Consider the following 19,647-nt stretch of genomic DNA (forward strand, 5'->3'; position numbering starts at 1 on the left):
TTTGCTTGACTGAAAGAGTAGATGGAAAGAAGAAAAGGAAGAAAAGCACTGACTGCCATGAATGATTGATGTAGAGAGATTAGGATTTCAAAGAATGACAGGGCCCCCATACAGATTTTACATTTGGTGGGTGCAGATTTAGCTGGATAGGTCCTAAAAGAAGTTCTCATCACACTCCATGAGCTGAACAATTACAAGTACAGAATTGTCCTCATGCGACCTCCTCTGACCTGCAGCTCTTGCTTGCAGTTTTTGGTCAGAACAACATTAATACCTTTTTAAAATTACTTCATACTTATTGTTATCAGCATATAAGTGTGTGTGTGTGTGTGTGTGTGTGTGTGTGTGTGTGTGTATACCAGAGTACCTGTAAAGGGATCAGAGAATAATTTTGTTCTTTTCTCTTCATTCTTTTTATGGTTTAGGGACTCAAACTCAGGTCACCAGATTGCTCTTACCCACTGAGCCCTCTCACCAGATTCTTTTGACCTGACATTTTGTAGCTCACAGCCAAGCTGGGCTGGACTTAATTCCTTTGCTGCTTTTAGAGGGAACAACAAAAAAAATAAAAAAATAAAAAAATAAAACCTCTTTGTTTCACATGTGATTTCATTCTCTGTTTGAAAGTTCATAGTCTGGTTCAGTTTCTAATTGTACTCATGGAAATAGGGTCATTATTTCGTACCTGTACCTACTGATGACAAACATTTGGATAAACTTGTTGGATATCATTTCAGTTTTCTTCATAATTTATTGCTAAAAGGACAGATGGTGTAGGAGGTTCTTCTGTCTATGTGTTGTTTTCATTGGTTAATAAAGGAACTTATTTGGGCCTATAGCAGAGCTCTGGGGAAACAGAGCTAGGTGGGGGAAACTAAAATGAATGCTGAGAAGAGGAAGGCAGTCAGAGAGACCCCACGGAGCCTCCGGAGTTAGATATGCTAAAACTTTACTGGTAGGCCACGACCTCATGGTGATATACAGCCATAGGCTTTCACCCATTCTGAAATTCACATGCCTATGTTGACAGCACACTATGAAGGAGGTAATAAAAGTCACATATGTAGAATGTCATGGGTGCTTTTAGTCTCAGAGTAATAAGCAAATATGAGATTGTATTCTTCCTACCATTGGTTCCAAAGAGAATGGAGCTTTCATATATAGTTCAGTAGAATGAATGGAAAGATAAGAACCTGGTTGCTGCTATTCAAATAAATGTCAGGGCTCAAAATTCAAGAAGAAACTGCAGAGATGGTAGAAAAACTGTTTCATTGATATAGCAGCAATACCAGCAAGTACAAGTCCCAAACAAAGCAAACAACAGTGAACTCTCTCTTTCTCTCTCTCTGACTCTCCCTTAATCTCTTTCCCCTTCTCTTCCATCACTGTTATTTAATGTATCCCCCATCTTCTGTGAAATTCAAAAGACAAGAAGTAAAATCCCTTTGCTTCTGTCTCTCACCATTTGTTTTTATGGGTGTGTTAATGGAGTTTGCCACCATGTTTAATGCCGAATACATTAATGAAAATTACAACAGACATCTTCTGCTAGCCTAAAACACAGTCAGTTAATTCTGACAAATAACATCTACAACCTTCCCATTTAGAGCTTGTGACTAACATTTAGGGGAAAAAATATCTTTACATCTCCTGGTTGTTGAGCTAACAGTGTGAAATAAAAAGTAACACACAAAAATAAAATAAATAAAATATTTTAAAAAAATTAAAAAGTGACACAGAATTAACTTAGTTTAGCATTTACATTTACTTGTGCTTAGTTAAAAGTCAAATAAAAAAAAAAAACTGCTTCCTATATATAAAAGTGCCGTTGTGTAAATCACACACACGTGGCATCCAATGGAAAAAACAATAGTAAAAATAAGACTGTGTCTCTTTTGTCCGGCAGTTTGTCTTCCCACAGCATGGAGAAAGCTAAAGTCAGATGTAATTAGATGGACTAAAACTCTACCAGTGACTTTTGAACCATTGGAATTAACAAAATCAATCCACATAAACTCCATCATCCAAAGCGCTGTGGAGCAAGCAGTTGGGGTTGTGCTAACACAGCAGTCTAAACGCCACTGTCTGGTCCTTCCTGCACGGCTGTGTAAAACTCCATCTGGCCCTCGAGACCGCACATTATAATACATGGTTTCTTCTCTGTTCTGCACTTTAGGCTGACATCTGGTGGTCCAGAGGAGCGGCGAGTAACGCTTCCCTGTGTGTTTGCTGGAGCACGAGGGCTGCATTTCTCAGGTTCGCCTTTGTCTCTCTGAAGTGCTTGAAATTGCCACCAAACCCGTTAATTACATGGAAATTCACGGTGAATGACAATTTGAACAGCAGAATAATAAGGGTGAAGAAAGTGACCTTCACGTGATAAATTATATATATATGTACACGAAGTTGGCTAGAAAGCATCAATAGAAAGCCCCCATATCCCGGCCAATTAGACCCACTCCAAAAGGGGACTATTTAATGGCACCACACTGGGTGTCAGAATGGGAAATTGGAAGACATTAAGATTTCTTTCTTTCCTTCTCCTTGGTAGATTATTTAGAGAAGAAGAATGATGGGGAATGAGGGAAGGGGTGGCAGGACCTACTGTGCATCCACAGAAAATTGTTTAAACAGGTGTAAGAAACGTTCAGGAACATTTATCCTGTTCTCCCCTTTGGGAAGAAGAGGACGTTACCATTTAGCAGCAGTCCAGATGGCAAATCACAATAGTGGAACAATGCCCCAGCCCTGTGCCTGTAATATTAAGGAAAACCCTCCAAATATCTCCAATTAATCTACTGTGGTGTGTTCCACTAATCACCAAATCCTGGGAGAAGAGAGCTCTCCCTCGTCAGCCTCATGATTGCGGAGCGGCTCCTACAATTTACCACGCCCCTCTAGACTTGACAGACCCAGCTTGCCTGTACCATACCGTAGTGTTCTTGATGAATGATGTCAAAGTGGTGTTTGTGCATTCAGACCGACAATTTTTTTCCTGTCATTTGCAGTGATTGTAAATAGCATAGGAAATAAATGCACCACGTGGGCATTCGGCTGTGTGACCATAATCACACACTGTTTTGAACGGACAGATTATGAGCAAAGCTCCCTGTTAGAAAAATCAGCCACAAAATACAATGCAGGGAGTAAGCAAAGAAAGGCTTTAACTGAGCCAGAAGAGTGCGCACTGAGCACTTGCCTTGGTCTCTGCTTCCACTTAACCTTTGACTCTGAAGAAGGCTATGAGAATGTAGTGCCAATTACCCCTACTTTTTGATGCATAGCCAAGTCCTACAGGAGGCAGGCTTGAGCAGAGGATGTTTAGGCTCATAAAGGTCACCAGAAAAAAATCAAAGGAAATTGCTTTCAGTTGCTACATATCCAGGCTGAAGTGGGCTGGTGACAGGAAAAGATTTGTGCACACCCTTTGCCATCTCAAAAGTGTAGTTTTAATGAGAAGATATAATCTTTTAGGACAGATTTGACTTTCTCTGGATACACTTATATAAACCTTAAAAAGGAAAGGATGGACATGTGCTTTGTATTAGAGGTTGGATTTCAAATGCCCTCCACAGGGCATGTGTCAAAAGTTTGCTCCTGAGTATGCAGTGCTATTGGGAGGTGGTTGAACCTTCAGGAGCTGCCGGCTAGTGAGGGAGGATAAATTATAGCAGCAAAGACCCTGGGCCCTTCACTTCCCATTCTGCTTCCCTTGTATAATTGGGTGGAAGCCTGCTGTATGATATGCTCCATCCTACCAGGCTCTGCATTTCCACAGGTCAGAAGCTATACAACCAGGCCACCATGGACCAAGCCTACTGAAATACCCACTGTGAAGAAAACTTTCCTACTTACATATACATTTTCTCAGGTATTTTGTCATAATAGAAAGTTGATTTAAGGGGCTGGAGAGATGGCTCAGTGGTTAAGAGCATTGCCTGATCTTCCAAAGGTCCTGAGTTCAATTCCCAGCAACCACATGGTGGCTCACAACCATCTGTAAAGAGGTCTGGCGCCCTCTTCTGGCCTTCAGGCATACACACAGAATATTGTATACATAATAAATAAATAAATAAATATAAAAAAAGAAAGTTGTCTTAAATATTCTTAAAGAATGTGCATGTTTAGAATAACTACAATTAATTGCTACTGGTAGCTGAGGTCTGAGATGGGTATTCTCATGTTCTTGGCATCTTCTTCAAGAAAAGAAATGGGCAGACAACTTAAAAAGTATCAAGCATGCTTTATTCAGAGCAAAGGCATAGTATAGATCAGAGAGATATAGCATTGTCAAGAATGACAGCAGGCCCCATGAGTGAGAGCATTCAAGGGCCCCACGCTTTGCCTGAGTCATCTTGTATAGGGTCTAAATGGAAGAGAGCCTGGTTAGTTTCTATGGGATATAGTTTGAATGGATCTTTGTTTTGATGGACAGATTTAAGTCATATAACTTTTCTTATTGTGCATATCCCATAAGCACATGATTTTAATCATATACATATCCAATTATTTATAGGGCAAAGTCAGTAAATAAGAGGTTTTCAGTAAAGTTCACTTAGAAGACATTATTGTACATTCACCAAAACCAACCTTGGGCAAATCAGCCCCTGTTCTCTCATGTTTGGTCATAACTGAAGTGTGACTGAATAGGATTTGTGTTGTTAATAGGAAGAGAAACCTATCCCACTGTTAGGTTTAGGATGTGCATGCAGCTCAATTCAGGTGGGGGTCCAGAGTTCAGGTCTCTGGACGCCAAGTGCATTAGAAAAGGGATGTGTATGTCCTAAAACAAGTGGAGACCCAGGTGGCTGAGACATTCCCAATGCTTGCCTGCACCTTCACCATCAGCTAGGCAGGCATCCCAATATAGGACCCATCCTTGATAAGTTCGATAGAGGCCTGAGTCTCAGTAATTTACCCTAAGGTAATACCTGGTCCCAAGAAAGACCACAAACTGAGACTACCCAGGTATCACCCAGGAACAGACCATCCAAAGGAAATTACTAATGTTCCAACCATTGTAGATAAGATCACCTGCCAGCACACATCCATCACTCTTCACCAGGACACCCCTAGACAAATGTCAGTCAACCAGGAATCCTGAAACTTAGAAATTCCTCATCCTCATCTTTGGTACTGGTAGAAATTAAGGAAGCAAATATGATTTGGAGTCCCAGTGACTCAGAAGATGCATTTGAACGCTGAGAATTGAGAAAACAGTTAGGAATTATGCCAAACCTGATATAGGATAGGGATTTCTTTGTAAGAAAAGCTGTGCTATGTTCACTGGAGCAGTGATCAGCCAGACTGACAGAAAATAGGTAGAATTGTAACAAGGTCACTAAGATCGAAGAACCAAAGTTCTTCCATTTTGTCCTCTGCCTCCTTCTTGTATCTTGTGTAAGCTATTTCCTGTGAAATGTCCCAGTCCTCAGAAATGGCTAGGGGCAAAAGTAACAGACTAGCCACCTAGAAAGTACAGATAACCATGGAATGTCCCCACCCGAAGGTCAGCCGATAAGAAAACTTGACAAGCAACAGGTAAGGTTAGAAAAGAACAGTTTGTGAAAAGTTTCTTGTCACGAGCCAATCACCCCAAACCCTGCTAATGTAACTTTCCTGGTTTTCACCTCTCTAGAAGGTTGGGGTACCTCCTCTTGCTGTTGCACTGACAAGGTCCCTCCTGGTTTCTACTCAGGCAAGATAAGAAGCCTTGCATTTGCATTTCAATGAGTCAGGCTCCCTGGTGGTTCTTTGGGGTCCCCAAGGACTGGGCACAACAAGGATAAGAAAAAGGCACCTGAGTGAAGGCTGTAGGACACACTAAGGGTATGAATGAGAGCTCCTGAAAAGAAACTGGACTGGGTGTGTGGAGATTAGCTGATGAAAAGTGCAATAATGTTCTACCCTACACAAAGAATTACAGGCAGTTGAAATCCTTAGAGCAGGAGAATATTCTTTCGTAGGGAGGACACACCAATTGGATATCAAATACCAAACAGTCAGTTTTGAAAACATACATACAAATAACATTACACAGACTGAGCAAGTATATATATACAACTTGCTCAGTCGTATAATACATACAAACATACATGTATATAATGTACATAAACAATACATATATATTATATATAGTGTCTATGTTTGTGTATGTACGTGTGATAACAATTAATGCAAGAAGAGGCCATTAATCTGAAAAAAGTTAAGAAACCCCTTCATATGAATATATGAGAGCATATGGAGAGAGGAAAAAGGAGGAGGGATGATATAATATAACAGAATTTTAAAAAATAAAACAAAGCGATTTTTAAATAAACGAACACAATTCCAATACTATACTAATATCCTAACATGGAAAAATGTCATAGATTCATAGAAAACATTTGGCAAAAACTCATGGGTCATTCTATGATTGGTTTCCAAAAGAAAAAAAAGACCCCCAGAAAATATAGGAGTCAGGAAAACACGCTCAACTTGTTAAAACATGTAAACCTACAGTTGTTTATATCCCACTGCATGGTGAAAAACTCAAGAGATCTCACTAAATAACATACATGGTAGAGATATCCTTTGCAACATTGTACTCAATACTGGCCAAAGCAACAAGACAAGGAAAATAAATTTAAAATAAAACATTCAGAAGTAATAAATAAAAGTGCCTTTGTTTCCACATGATACAATCATCAATGTAATCTGAAAAAAATGACACAATCTCTCCTGGACTTAAGCAATTACAATAAGGTTGACAGATAAGCAACTATATCAATTATTTTTTCTGTGGTTGTGAGGAAATTTCTGAGGACACCTTGAGAGTAATTGTAATAGGACTTTCTTTGGACCACCAGCTCACAAATAAGAACATCGAGATTTATTATTAAGTATGAAAGCTTGGCCTTAGCTTAGGCTTTATCCCACTAGGTCTTACAACATAAAATAACCTATTTCTTTTGATCTATGTTCTGCCAGTGACTCAGTTACCTCTCCACTATAATGTATGTCTGGCTTCTTCAGTGTCTCACTAATGTCTCCCCGTCTCTCTTCTTCCTAAAGTTTCCCTCTTTCTCTCCCCAGAAGTTCTGTGTGTTCTCTCCTGCCTAGCTATCGGCCGTTCAGCTCCTTGTTGAACCAATCATAGTGTGACATCTTCATACAGTGTAAACAAATATTCAGCAACAAGTAATGGTTTATTTTACTCCATTTTAATGTTTTTTTTTTGTTTGTTTATGGTCCTTGGTGCCGTTGTCTCTGCCTGAGGTAGCAGAACATCATATTAGTGGAAACAGAGAAGGATGCTCTTAATGGAAGCAGAGTGTAAGAGACAAGGTTGTAAGAGGAAATAGATCCTCAGGTGCCCACCCATTCCCATTTACCCACCTCCTCTAATTACTCCACCTCGAACATTTTCAGAACCTCCCAAAAGAGCACTACCAGCTAGAGTCTAAGACTCGGACACAGGACCTTCATAGAGGACACCAAGAAATCAAGTGTAACAACCACTCTAACATACAAAGTCAATTACTTTCCTATATAACAACAATTAATGAGTAGAATTTACAGCTAAAAATAAAATACCATATACATTTCGATCCATTCTTTCAAATAAAATACTTAAGGAAGAAATTAGAAGATTTTATACAAAATCGATGTGAGTAGAACCACAAAATTCTGGTGAAAGATATCCAATAGGAACCAGAACTAAGTGAATGCCAAAATATTTCCTGTTCATCAATAGGATCCTATTTTGTCACAATATTATTTTCCCAAAGTTTGATGCGTAAATCTGATTTAACTACAGCAAAAAGCCTGTGAATTTACGTGGTGTGATTTATGTAAACTTACATACACCTGAGTCTAACACCTGTATGGTTAGACAAAGATGCCCAGGGATGCTCGTACAGTTTTCATGGAAAAGAACAAATTTGAAGGAACATATTACAGAGCGCAGAAACAAGCTTTCTAAATATAGCCCAAATCACCTTTGATAAAAAGGCTAGGGAAATACAGTGGAGCAGAGACAGTCTTTCCCAAATATGACATTGGAAGAAGAGGACATACACACGGGAAAAGTGAATCAGACCCAACCTCACAAACATCCCAGAAACTGACTGAAAATGGATCATTATCCTGAATGTAAAATGAGAAGCTTTAGAACACCTAGAAAATTGTATCAAATGTTTTGACAGTTTTCATCAGATATGTAGTGTGCATGTAACAGGACCCAGACCTTAGTAGGCCCCCAGACCATAGCACAATTGACTCCACGATGGAAACACTATTCAGACTGTAAAACTCAGTGTGTGACAGCACAACCTGCCAAAAAAAGAAAACAAAGACCAAATCCATCAAAGTCTGTATAATTCTGGAAAAGTCTCTAAATGTACTAACCTTGTTTTTTGGCTTCCATGGTTCTGCTTCTTGCTAACTGCTCTTGGTATATGAAGTTCTAACCTCGAACTTTGTTTTTGTGCTTAAAAGTTCACCCCGAGAAAGGCTTAGGGCTACCCTGGGGTCCTGAACACCCAGTGTAGTCCCCAACTAGCTAAAGCAATAGGTTTATTGATTTAAACCTATGTCCAATCAGTCTTCTCTGCTGAATACCCCACAACATTTCTGGAGGTCCCACTGAGATCTGAGAAATCAGACCTTAAAACACCAAGTCTCAGAGCTCCTTGAGCTAGAGTGTAATGGTCAGAGGACTCTTAGAGGGTGTTTCAACTGAGATATTCCAGGTTCCCATACTCGAGGTTCCCAGGGCTTTTTTGGATCAATTACTGCCCATATAACACTGTCTGACAGCTCTACCCCAACAGTAAACAAATTAGGAAGTTGTTTGGTCTGTCCCCTTGGTAGGTAAGTCTTGTTGATTTGGCTATTTGGACACATAGGAGAGATGAAATGCAGCTGTTAATCCATCCAGGATCCGGGAACCATGTGATACATCACTGGATCCCTCTATCTATTCAGCAGGTGAATGAATGTGAGGTAGCCACACCTGGTTCTTCTCCCTCTCCCTCTCCCTCTCTTTCCGCCCCCCCCCTCTGTGTGTGTTTTCTATCAGTTTTGTTTCACAGTATTGACCAGTTGCTTTCTCTGAGGTACAACCCTCCCTCTACCCAACTTAAAACTCATGCTCTCTCCTGTTTGGAACATGAATCCTTTTGGTCTTTTGGTTCTGCTAGATCACCCAGAGAAAACAAACGAACAAATCCCTCCACCTGTCCCACTCCAGGAGCAGAAATGCTTACTTATTTTGTTCCTTGACACCTGTTTACAGTCAGGATTGTCCCTGCTCTGTGGAGGTGGGGAGTGGCTGGGCCTCTCAATCAAGGAACCCTGCCATCTGAGTAGAGATCACAGAGAGGGAGAAATAATTCTCCCAGGTGAGTATTCCCTCCATTGTGCCTGCTCTAAGCAGCCCCAGGGAAGGGGAAAAGTTCCCCTGGCCTCAGCCCAAAGGAAAAGAGAAAGCTCCACTCCTTTCTCTTTCATGATTTATGTCTCATTTTTTAACCAGTGATCTGTAAAAGCCACCATGTTCTGAAAAAGGTTAAAAACATGCTGTACCTGGGCTGGGCACAGGGATTACTGCCAGACAGCACAGCCTGGACAAAGCCCAGAACAGATTTTTTTCCCTTCTTTCCAACACAGATCAAGGAGACTTTAAACAATTGTCACTAGGTATTTTCTAGAAAGATTAAAGAAAGCTGCTGAAAAATTTTGCCACCCAGGAAGCCCCAGGTATATATATTTTTTAAGTTATAAAAGCTAAAAAAAAAAAATTTAATGGTATAAGCAGGTCCCAGTTGCTGGGGGTAGCTCAAAGGTTGTATAACAGCTGAGAACTGATTGGGACAAGCTCTTTTGTATCAATTAAATGCCCCTATCATCTTCTCTGATGATGAAACAGTTAGATCCAGCAAAATTTTGATGTCTTACCCTCTACCAGGACACTCTTGAATAAAAGTTCTGTTTCCAATCAAAAGATTTCAGGTATGAAAGGTCCTAGGTACAGCTGGATATTGCTGCCTCCGGATACCAGAGTTTGTGGAATTCCCAAGGCCTCTATGCACCAGCACATAGGAGGGGCACTAAACCGCTAATCTGGACTGAGGCTGAAAAAGGCATTTGAGACTTTAAAAATAGCCCTGACTTCTGCTCCAGCCCTAGAATTTCCAGATGTTGCAAAAACCTTCCTATCTGTTTGTCCATAAAACAAAATACAAAAGGGGTTACAACCCAAATTTTGGGGCCATGGAAATGCCCTATAACATATCTGTCCAAACAATTACATCCAGTAGCCATGGGATGGCTGACCCAAGAACTATGGGGGTTATGGCTAATTTAATGAAAGAAAGCAAACAAGTTAACATGGGTAAAGATTTTACACTCATAGCACTCCATGACACAGCAGAAGCCCTCCTCTGAGGAGCACTAGAATGCTGTCTAACGAATATGTAACCCAGGACCAGACCCTACTCCAGGCTTACCCTCAAGTCCAATCTGAGAAATCCACTGTCATCAATTCTGCTGCTGTATGACATAGATGCTCATCCTTGACTGTCAGGAAATGAAAGATGAAACCAGGTTCATGGTAGCTGTAGTAGTAGTTACTTTAACTGAACCTGGGCCAAATCCACGGTATGATTTATAGAGAATGAAGGCTTTTCACTTCTAGGGAAAAGGGCATTAAAAAAAAATCTTAGCCCTCCTAGAGGCTATTTGGCTTTGTCTACAAATGATTGTCCCCCCACTGCTGAGCTGCTGGCCTGTCTGCTGATGGACAGGCAACTCTAAAATCAGTGGGACTGAAAGACCCCCAGTGTGGGGAAACTCCCACTCAAGTCTTGGGATAACATGACCCCCCAAGAACTCACGAGAGACTGTCCTTGCTGCAATCACACATGGTTTATTGACAGGAACCAGTGCTGGGGCTGAGACTCATATCCCACACAGGGGAAGAGTTCAACCCGAGTAGCTGGGAGAGGGGGTATTTAAGGGAAGAAACCACAATCCAAAAGGGGGAAGGGAGGGCGTCATTGGAAAATTCCGAAAATACCAATGATCATTAAAAAATTCTGAAAATACCAGTGATAATAACAAGGAGATAACTACCCATTTCTCAAGATTATTCTCAAGATTATAATCTAACTTTCTGGTCAGCTAATTACTGAACAGAGTCACTGAACCGGCTAACCTAGATTTTTGGCTCTTCTCTTCCTGCTAGATTTTTGGCTCTATTTTTCCTGCTAGAGGGGTCTGGATTTATCCGGGTCTTTCAGGACCTATAGATATTCTAATGACATACCACACACTGATGTTGGCAAAGACTTCATGGTAAAGAAGAAATGGGCAATTCCAACACACAGGTTGCTGGAAGACTCCAGAAGAAATGAACATTTGCCCCAAACCAACAGGCAGGACTCTGGCAACTAACCTTCAGCTAACCTGGGGTCCACAGAGCTTTCTGAGTTGCTCAGACTATGGTATGTTATACCTAGACTGGACAGCCTTGTGTGGGATGTCTCCGTTAGATGCCGGGTTTGTGCTCAAGTAAATCCAAAACAGAGATCTTACCCAGGAAGGGGTTCAGATGGGCCAGCGAACTCTAATCCAGCCTGCTGGGAAGGATAAAAGTATTTATTAGTTTCTAAAGGTACCCTTTCCTAGTGGGTTGAAGCATTCCCCACCTGGATTAAAATTGCACAAATAGTAGCTAAAATGCTTCTCCAGGATCTGGTCCCCTGATTTAGCCTCCCCTTAGCAATGGAACGGTTTGACATGGTCTGACTTTCATAGCCAAAAACCTCTCAATTAATAATTAAAGCTTTAAATATGGATTGAAAACTTCACTGTGCATATAGATCTCAGAGTTCTGGTCAGGTAAAAAGAACAAACAAAACATTAAAGAGAACTCTAACAAACCTCTCATTAGAGTCTGGCAAAAGGTGAATAGACAGACCTCCTCCCCTGTGCTTTGGGCCTGCTGCACCTCATACAAGGAAGGATTTAATCCCTATGAGATTATGTTTGGAAGACCTTCCTTCCCCGCTGCTTCCTTGGCTCAGAGACCAACAGTTGGCAGAACTTTCTAAGTAACTACGGGTCCTTCAGCCCTCTGTAAAGGCTGTTCATTGGACTATCCAAGAGACCCAGGCAATCTCTGAGTCTACCACCCGTTTTCCCCATTCCCATCCCCCAGTACTGTCTGGCTCAGACACATAGCCAAAGGGGCACTAAAACCAACTTGGAAAGTACTCTACATGGTAATTAGCTCTACTCCCATGGTGTGAAGGCAGCTGACATTACACCATGGATACACCATACCCAAATCACAAAAGTAAAAGCCACAGAGGGAGTGTCTTCAGACTATGGGCCCACTGAAATATTCCACTGGACACCCCCAGGCCCTCCCACTCCCTGTTCTCCACCTCCTTCAGAGACGTGTGTGTGGTATAAATACAGGGTTATGGTCCAATCTCTGTGTTTCTTGGGCCTGGACCAGGGAACTAAGACAAATAAAGGATGAGGTACTAGCTAGTGTGACTAGGGCCCAGTAATCCATATTCATCTTGAGCTTTGCTCACTAATGCACACTTCTAATGTCTGACTGTATTGGAGAAAGGAAAGTTATGGAGGTTTATCTTTTGAGATAAAATTACAAAGTTTACCACTTTATGTATGCCCTATGGCTGGCCACCCTAATTGCCAGGAAGAAGGGAGTTTCCATTGCAAAATTTGAGTTTATAAAACTGAGACTTTCTGAAATTTCTAGTAAAAGATTCAGGCCTTTTTGGGGATGGGGAAGAAATAAGAAATAAATAAACAGGGCAATTAGACTCTGTGACACAGGAAGAGGTCCTGGGTATAGAATTAATCTATTAACCAAAAATCAGCCATGATTGCTGGTTATGCTTAGATACTTGACCTTGTACTATATGGGAAAGGAACTAACCAGACTGTCACCCCATTGACTGACAAAACTCATGTGACTGGCCGTAGCCCAAATTAACATTATATGGTTTAACCTAGGCGCTTCCCCTTATTCTGATGTCTGCTATTCTGCCTTACAGATTAATTCATCTGGATAATGAGTATTACTAGAGCCCCTGAGACTACCTGATGGGCATGTCTCAATGGTTTAATGAAATATGTCTCTTCTAGCACTTTTCAAAATGAGTAGACAGGTTTATCAGGACCAAGACGTATTATCATTCTCTGTTCTCTTGGTTCCCCTGGCTAACTACTCTGCAATCAGCACTGGCTGGGTCTCTAATTCTCATTCTGATTGGATTAACAATGGGGCCCTTCATCTCAAACTAAGAGACTCATTCACTGAGACCAGTGGGAAATATAACAGGGCCCAAGACGTTAGTAGGTCCCCAGACCTTAGCACAACTGAGTCCAGGATGAAAGTACCATTCAGGCTGTAAAACTCATCACACAGACAGCACCATCTGCCAAAAATGAAAACAGAACCCAATCTACCAAAATTGGTATAGTTATGACAAAGTCTCAAAATGTACTAACCTTACTGTTTAGTTTCTGTCGTTCCACTTCTAACTGTTCTTGTTAAATCAAGTATGTTAATCCAGAACATGTTTTTGTGTGTGTGTGTGTACTTAAAAACTAACGCTGATAAAGGGTTAGGACTATCCTGAGAGTCTGAACACCCAGTGTATTTGCTGGCCTGCTAATAAAGACTTTTTTATTGGTTTAAACCCATGCCTGAGCTGTCTTCTCTGGTGAATAAGCCACAACATACGTCAGATCCATGAAGAAAATAGCTGATGTAGTCTGTGCTTTGCAAATTGCAACTCCAGTCATAAAAGAAACCATAGACTTTGAGAAAAGACTTGTAAGATTCTATTTTTAGAAGACAACTGGTAATCCAAAATCTACAAGGACCTAACCAGTTAGCTCAGGGCTTCGCAGTGTGTACATCTCCCTGTCTTAAGCAGCAAGGAGACCACATTCTCCATCTTTCCTAGCTCTAGCTCTTTGTCCACATGGTCCCATTATGTGCCCTAACAAGCAGAACATTGATCTGTCCCATTTGTAGAGTTGTTTGGGAGCACACAGGACCAGGTGACTGCAACAGTGAGTGCAATGTCTAATCTTCAGTCAACCTGAATTATAGTCACAAAGGAAACACAGATCTGGATGTTTCCAGAGAGGTTAAACCTATGTGGGAAGGCCTGCTCTGCTACCTGGCCCCATCCTATGAACTGGGGTCCCAATCTGAATAAAAAATTGGAAGCTATCTGAGCACCAGTATTCATCTTCCTATGACTGCATGACTCCCACAGCCATGCTTTTCATAATGTGATGTGTCCCCTTGCACCCCAAACTAAAGCAAACCCAGCCTTCCAAAGTGCACTACAAGAGCAAGCGAAAAGTAAGCACCGCACTGCAGCATCGTGCAGTGGTGGCACAGGCCTGCAGCTTCCAGTCCTATAGCTGAGGGTCTGTTTCCTTCCAGGTCAAGGGAATCTTCATTTGTGAGAAGAACAAGATGAAGACTGCTCAGTTTGCATGGTAGTATTTTCTCTGAGAATATAATTAATTATAAATTTATAACAAACAAAGGTGACCTTTTCTTCTGCTCAGCGTATGAAGACTGCAGTCTCCTGTTCACTTTGCTTCCACTCATTTAACTCAAAATTACTATGAGATCTTAAGGGAAGAACGGGTGTATAATTTCAAAACGAGTTAAATGATTTGAGAAGCGCAGATTCAACTGACAGAGAACATCAGATGCATGTATGTGGTTTAGGTACCTCGACCTTATCTTCATTAAAAATATTTTAGCTAAATTCATTAAAATTTCTACTGACACCACACAGAGAAGTTTTGTGCCAACAGCCAAAATAAATTTAGCTACTTTAAAGCAAATTTGGAAATCGAGAAGGGAAGACCTATAAAACCCACGTGTCTGACTAGCCAACTCCCATCTGATATACCCATCAGTCTGTTCAGGTTTCTTTTTCTTTGCATCTTGGACTGTTTTAAGTTCCTCAACTTCTCAAGAATATAAACCTCATTACTCTCTAGCTGTTACACCCCAGTATTTTAATACTTCTTTGTGTCAAAAAGACTTGGCTTGCATCAAAGCGTTCTTTAATAACAAAGAATATATTCCAAGGATGAAACAGTAAAGTGGGCACTGCTAAGATATGGGAGGAAAGGAGGATGGGAGGGCTGATAGGATTAAGGCACATCATACGCATGAATGGAAGTGGCACACGAAACCCTTTGTTCAATTAATATATGCTAATGAGAAGGACCAAAGGAAAAGGAAAAAGGAAGCCTAAATGTAAAATGATGACCCTAAATGAAACATGACAAAAGAAGATGAAACCCATTCTTCCCTTAAGATCGCATAGTAGTTTTGAGTTAAATGAGCATAAATTCTTACTTTAAAGAGATGTTAATCCATAATAAGGAAAGCAATAAAGAGCCTTTATTGTCTAATCAAGTTAATCTTCCATAAAAGCTTTAATTTTTACTAATTCTACAATTAAACATAAGTGTGAGAGAGATAAGTACCCTCCAACTTTATTGGTAGTCTCAGAGGATAGCAATGAAAATAAAATATCTTTAAGTTGATTTTAAAGCATAAACTTGTGTTAGTAGCAAGATAAAAACCAAGCAACAATAATCCATTCGTGTCACAAATTACCCTGTAGCATAAACTGACATCAATGTGTCCAACGGTGATTATAAAGCATGGAAGAGAAATAACAGATTTCTTAGATAATCTGAAAAAGATTGGTAATACCTATGATTGCACATAGGTCAGCCCCTCAAGACACTGCAAATCCTATAAGAAAGCAGAGGGAAATGGGGTCAAATCTTTTTACATAGATATCATAAGTAGGCTAGTTATTAGTGATATGGGCAAATACTACAAATTAATAGCAAATAAAGAATTATAGGCATTATTCATATGCATAGGCAATATCTATATATTACCAAAGAAGGCATACTTGTTCAACACCTGTTTTTAAGACAAATTGTTCTACTTACATTTAAGGTGAATAAAAACTGAAATTTACTCATAATATTTTTGTGGGTGTAAGTAACTAAAAATGTATTACTTTGACATCAAAATAAAACAAAAATAACAATTTTAAAGTAATCTTCATTTTAAACAGCTTAAATACAGGTTTCAATTTTTTAATTATTTCAAAAAAGAGAATATTGCAGAATGTTTGCTTAACAATGAAAGACGTGTTGTATTCTGTTCAACTATGTAAATATGTATTGCATTTGTTTAATTACATAAATATGTGTTGCAGTTTTACCTTGCCTGCCTAAGGCCCCTGACTGATCTAATTAAGGCCCATAGCAAGGAAGACGGTATAGACAGAACTTGTGGGCAGGAAGAATAAGCAAGAGGAGGAATTTAGGCTTGAGGAAAGAAAGAAAAGAAGATGACAGGGAGGTGACAGGGACTAGTAAGCTAGCCAGACGTGGAATAAGCAGGAAAATAGGACATACAGAATGAAAGAAAGGTAAAAAGTCCTGACGCAAAATGTAGCTGAACAGAAACGGGTTAAATTAAACTAAAAGAGCTAGTGGGACAAGACTAAGCTAAGGCCAAGCATTCACAATTAGTAAAAACCCCCTTGCCTTTAATTTGGGAGCTCGTTGACAATTTAAAGAAATGCCAATAACAAGAGAATTTCTATTAAATTCGAAGTGTGAATTTATTGGTAGATTGGTAAAGACAACGGAGTCTAACTTTTAATTGCAACATGCTAAAAGTATTGAAAATAAATATTCTTACAGCTATATTGGGTTCTAATGTTATTTGTCACTCTCTGTTTGTGAAGCTTCATTAATGTAGGGGAACCTGTTATGATAGCTCAGGGGGAGAGTGCTTGCTTTGTTTGTATGAGGCCTCGGGTTAAACTCTCAGCAATGTAGTGACAACGAAACAACACCAAAACAAAAATGATAACATAACAGCCTATTATGAAATTTTACTCCAAGGATCTCCTTCAGGGCAATGAGATCAGAGATCCTGAGACCAGAAGAAGCACATACAAAAGTATTGATGGACAAGGAACCATGGGAAAGCCATACCTCTGTGTCATAGTTCTCACTGGTAGGATAATAGGTTCTCTGAACAATCTTTCCAACTATAGCATGGGCATGTCAAATGACAGAATATGAGGTGGGAAGTGAATACACCGTAAGCTTTTTGTTATTATTAAAACTTCAGGGGCCTAAGAAATGGCTCAATGAGGGTAAAAGCATTAGCCACTAACTCTAACATTTTGAAAGAGAGATCCCTAAATTGCCCTTTACTCCACCCCAACACACACACACACACAAATGTATCTTTAAAAGTTTTTTATTTTGTTTTCACTCGCTTTTAAATAAGTTAGTTTCACAGTGATATTGAGACAAAATGACAAGCATTTCAGATACGCCTTCTGCTTCTGCCTCTGCTTGATTTTTGCAGCATCACAGGCCTGTGTATTAGGTATCTTTGCTGATGAAGCTACCCTGACATATAATCATCAGCAGAAGGCCTTAGTTTAATACACTAGCAGGCAATCTTGGTGTCGTGTGTCCTGTAGCTTCTTCCTTTTAAAAATCACATTGCAATTTTGCATTTTTAAGTAAGCATCACATAATTGAAATTATGTATTCAGCTTTTGAAATCATGAAAGACTGACTTCTGTTTTTTTGATACTCTGCCTTTTCATGGTCATCTGGGAGCTTGCCACTTTGTAGTACTGAATAATATAGCATTCTCAGGTTGAGCCACAGATTATTTATCCATCGATTAATGAAGGACATCTTGGTTGCTTCTAAATTTTCACAATTACCAGTAAAACGTGTGTGTGTGTGTGTGTGTAGATTTTCTTGCTGTTAAATGTTCTTAACATCTTTGAGCAAATATTTAGGCATATCCAGGGTTTATTTTTGGCTGCTGAGTTAAAATACCAAAAAAAAAAAAAAAAAAAAATGCAGTTTGAAAGTGAAAGCTCCCAATTTCAGGTTACAGCCTACCAGAGCAGGGAGTAATAGAAATCAGGAACTTAAAGCAACTAGTAACAGTCAGACGAAAGTAGAGAGAAAATGAATATAGTTGTGTTTCCTCTCAGACCTCTTTCCCTGCTTATTACTATACAGCTTAAGATCCCATACCAAGGGAATGGTGCCACTCACCATGTCTCCAGCCTCATTACCATAATCAAGGTAATTGGCCACAGGCATGTCTACAGATCAGCATGGTCTATACAATCCTTCACTGAGGCCTTCTTCTCACAAGATTCTATGTTGTGTTAAATAAGCAATCAAAACTAATCATTTTAATATAGAAATGTATTATGGATTTACAGTATGGATATTTTGTAATATGTAACATTACAGATATAGTACGGATAATATTGTGATAAACCTCCAAGTGTCTTCCAAAGTAGATGTCACATTCCTCATTTCCCCCATTTCATCAGCATTTGGGTTTTCGTTGTTTCAGATTTTGATGATTCTGATAGTCATTTTTCATTGCTAATTTCAATTTTAGTTCTTAATAAACGAATATGTGGAGCATTTTCATTATATGTTTTTACTACTTGTATGTATTTAATGAGATGTCTTTCACCACTTGTAAATCAGATTGTTCATTTCCTTATTTGTGGGATTTAAGAATTGCTTTCTGGACTTATTTGATATACAAAACTTCCAGGTTCTAAAGCTTCTCAACACCTCTGGTATTTGCATGCTGAGAGTTACTGTATATGAAAATGGATCTCCAGAAGTCATCGCAGGCGCGATGCCCCGAGGGCCAACTTGGGCTTTGGTCTGGCAGGGCGTTTGCCGTAGAGCAGACAGCGCCTTCAGTTTTGGAAAGCTGCGGGATCAGTGCGAGAACCAGGAGCTTGGGGATCCTGAAGGAATTGCCACACCACCAGTGTAAGGTCAGCTTCTGGCTCCAGAATAACATGAATAATGCAAGATATCTTTGGAAGATGATTCCACCTGCTATAAAGTCTGCAAAATCTGAATTTGGGGGAATTTGGTCAGTAAGACAGCGAATTTGGCAGAGAGATTTCCTGGGGATCTATACCACTATCAACGCCCACCGTTGGTCAGAGACTGTGCAGCCAATCATGGACGCCCTTAGAGGTGCATTGAAATGTGCTTTCTCCCTAGTCTCTCAAGCTTATACCTCCAAATCACAGATGATTTCACTGCCTTTGTTGGCCTTCCTGTGGAAGAAGCTGTGAAAGGCGTATTGGAACAAGGATGGCAAGTCGACTCTGCCACAAGAATGGTTCTTCCCAGGAAGCCAGCCTCAGGAACCCTGGATGTTTCCTTTAACAGCTTTCTTCCCTTATCAGAGCCTACCCCAGTTCCACCAATCCCCAAAGAGCAGCAGCTTGCCAGGCTGACCGACTAGGTGGCTTTTCTGGAAAACTGATAGATCTGAGTTCAAGATTCACCTTCAGCCCCTGTCACTGGCAAACAAACTTGGAGTTTTATTTCGACTTCTGAACAGGGCGAGCAACTCCGTATCCTTTGGGTGTGATAAAATGCATATAGACGATGAAGCAGATTGAACAGTTTCCTCCTCGGACACTGCTGAATGTCCTTGGAACAGTTCTTACCTGTATGGATCACTTAGGT

General features: G+C 40.2%; 1 pseudogene; it reads left to right on the forward strand.

Moving 5' to 3' along the window:
• Positions 1–18,850: 18,850 nt before the first annotated feature.
• LOC121443636 lies at positions 18,851–19,441 on the forward strand (annotated as a pseudogene).
• The last annotated feature ends 206 nt before the right edge of the window (positions 19,442–19,647 follow it).

The sequence above is a fragment of the Microtus oregoni genome, unplaced genomic scaffold (genome assembly GCF_018167655.1).
Source record: "Microtus oregoni isolate MIOR12 unplaced genomic scaffold, Mior012 000002F_ref0000024, whole genome shotgun sequence".
Classification (NCBI taxonomy): domain Eukaryota; kingdom Metazoa; phylum Chordata; class Mammalia; order Rodentia; family Cricetidae; genus Microtus; species Microtus oregoni.